We start from the raw sequence: 2,975 nt of genomic DNA on the forward strand, positions 1-2,975 counted from the left end.
TGCTCTGACTTGAACCAATCAGAAAGTCCACCCACCTTACCGTTACAATGATTTCCTGCGAATTTCTAAGTAACCAGTCAGTGTATCCCAAACATGTTGGTGCCTGAACTGTTTCCTTAAATTCAATCCTTCAAGTCAAAATCCAAATGACGCTTTAAAAAGGTACGCCATGGTTGCACAACACTATGCACTGCCTGGATGATTACAGAGGGAACATTTCATATTGATTGATATATGAGGACACATTTTTCCCCCGGGCTCCGGGTGTAAACGCTGTTGCGTAAAATCAGAACTGTTAACATGCTGACCCGGGGGCAAGAAAGCATGATAATAAAAGGCTCTGTCTAATTTCTGTTAATTAAAACGGAACACGAGAACGTCATTTCACTGTCACTATCTTTTTTTTTCAAGAGATCAAGAGCCTGAAATATTTAGACTTCTTATCATGAGCCACCAATTTACAGCACAGCTCATTCTTAAGACTTTAAATATTCTTACTTCACTTTGGAATATAGAAATAGTCCCACATCTGTGTGGATTATCTTACCTTTGTTAGTATACCTTGAATAATTTGCTAGTTTTCCAGGTGTAAATAGTTCCCTAAAGGCCTTTTAGTTGTTGGTCTAGTGTCTTACTAGCTATCTCATGTTATTATGTTAAAGTATCTTAAATGTAATATGATTAGCAGTAAGGCTGAGGTGTAGGTGTATTGATTTTAGGGGAATGCTGCAGTGACAATATGATCACAACCTGTCATCATTTTACAGTTTTCTGTGGTCTCCTCCGGGCAGATTAGTCGACTATACCACGCAGAGCAGTAGGATAAATCCAGCATTAAAAAGGCTGATCGGAATCAGAAAATAAACCATCCACAATCAGCAAATGGACCACATGAAACTTAAAATCTGCAGCTGGCTCTCTGCTCAGAGGCTGATTTCTAGTCTGTCTGATTGTGTAGTCAACTCTCCACGTTGCCCTCTGGTGGCTGCATCAAAGATGAGCAACACAGTTCACAGCAAAAAATTATGGAGGATTTAAAATACCCAAACAAAAACAAATAAATCAGAGTGACACAGAACACACACTGTGATGTGTATTTCAGCTTATGTATGCATCCACTGTCCTAATTAAAAGGAATAATATTCAGACACACCCTTCTTGGTAAGTGCTAACAGCTAATTAATGTTAATTAGGTAGCATTAATTAAATAAACGCTGACTGGTTTAATGGAACGGGGTATGGTAATGCTATAGATTTTAGCAGTGCTGTCAGCTGGCACAAAGTGTGAATATTCAATAAAACCAAAAGACAGGAGCTAATATGAGACTAATTAGCTGTCAACTCTTACCCAAAGTGTCTGTTTGTGCCAGGGTTGGAATAAGAAGAACTGGGTACAGCGTTGGAGGAAGGTCACAAAGAAATAAAGAATACATGCTCTGTGGTGCCAGCCCTCCGCTGACTTAATTGCGATAAAATGATTTAATTGTTTGGTCTTTTCTAAACCAAATGTTAGCAGACTGAATAAATCAAATTCTGATCGTGAAAAGTCATTTCTGGGGAAGCTTCTGGGGAAAAGTCCTTGTGCATTGCTTGACGTCGCCATTGCTGTCATTACACACAGCTTGGCCACTTCGCTAAGTGGCTTCCAAAGCCCGGTGTTCTCTTTGCAGGTTTGGTTTGTGCAGCTTCCTGCAGCACAATCCCTCCCCTAAAACTGGAGACAGTTAATCAATAAATGGGACCCACAGGAAATGGTTGTAATATGAAAGACTATATGTGATCATGGCTTCCATCAATTTGTGCCATTTGAGAGCATACCTGTCCGAGAGCGGCTGAGTCAGCTCGCTCCCTGTTGTTGGCTCCCAGCACACATGAATGGGATAAAATAATTTAATCATGGCTCCTCGCTCCTCGCTTTTTATTGTTGGACTAAATTCGATCATTTTACAGATGCTTTTCCAGAGATTGTGTGGAAAAAATTGCTTTTGTGTGCATCAGATGACGATCCTCCAAGATACTATACAAGTACGGCCGCAATGTCAAAGTCACTCCATCGCTATGAACCATTCCTGCAGAGTGGAGTAAAGGCATTGATCTACAAAAAGGACATTGCAATTTATTTTTTTTATAACTCGTCAATCTTTAGATCTACACCAACCTACATTCATAACTTGCAAGTGGTTCATTTTCTATAAAATTTAGCGGTACCAACTCATGAAATAGCTTTTTAAGTCTGGCAAAAAGTTCTTCCCATTTAAAAGATATTTTGTGCTGCTGGAGCAAACCTTTTTCTTGGCTGACGTATTTAAACAATCATTCCCAGATCTAGTTTCTCACTAACATGGAAAATCTACAAACTATTTATACAACAAATAATGAGATAATAATAATTCCATGCTTTCAATCATTTAAAAAAGATGGAGCCTACTAATTCAGCTCCAAACAAAGCCAGGTGTGTCAGTGCGGGAAGAAAGGCCCAGGTGACTTTCCCTGCCCTTTTTATAGTCTGCTCTTAGGGCTAGACCTCCTGTTACCCTCCCTTAGATTAGATTAATAATAATACATTTTATTTGGAAGCGCTTTTCAGGGTACTCAAAGACACTTTACAGAGAAGAACATTAAATCATCAAAACAATGAAGACAGTGCACTAAAAACACATTAGACATTTAAACATTAAAAGCAATTTTAAAAAGGTGTGTTTTTGTCAGAGATTTGAAGGTGGGCAGGTCAGTACAGTCACGGATGTGTTTGGGGAGAGAGTTCCAGAGGGAGGGGGCAGCTGCAGAGAAGGCTCTGTCGCCCCAGGTTCGGTGCTTGGTCCTAGATGGAGGAGTCAGGAGGTTTGCATCAGATGAACGGAGGCTGCGGGATGGATTGTGGCGATGGAGCAAGTCAGTGAGGTAGGAAGGGGCCTGGTTATGGAGGGCTTTGTGTGTGAGGAGGAGGATTTTGAACTGAATACGCTGTGGAACTG

At 40.4% G+C, this 2,975-nt stretch overlaps 1 long non-coding RNA gene across 2 annotated transcripts; it reads right to left on the reverse strand.

The window, feature by feature from the left end:
• Nucleotides 1–1,464: 1,464 nt before the first annotated feature.
• Nucleotides 1,465–2,553, reverse strand: LOC113744403 (uncharacterized). 2 transcript variants are annotated; one of them, XR_003461495.1, is made up of 3 exons: nucleotides 2,525–2,553; nucleotides 1,819–2,069; nucleotides 1,465–1,714 (listed from the first exon to the last, which is right to left on the reverse strand). It is a non-coding gene; the product is annotated as an uncharacterized LOC113744403 (long non-coding RNA). The 2 variants fall into 2 exon arrangements; XR_003461494.1 differs by lacking the exon at nucleotides 2,525–2,553 and having other exon boundaries at nucleotides 1,819–2,091.
• Between the last annotated feature and the right edge of the window lie 422 nt (nucleotides 2,554–2,975).

The sequence above is a fragment of the Larimichthys crocea genome, chromosome XXII (assembly GCF_000972845.2).
Source record: "Larimichthys crocea isolate SSNF chromosome XXII, L_crocea_2.0, whole genome shotgun sequence".
Classification (NCBI taxonomy): domain Eukaryota; kingdom Metazoa; phylum Chordata; class Actinopteri; family Sciaenidae; genus Larimichthys; species Larimichthys crocea.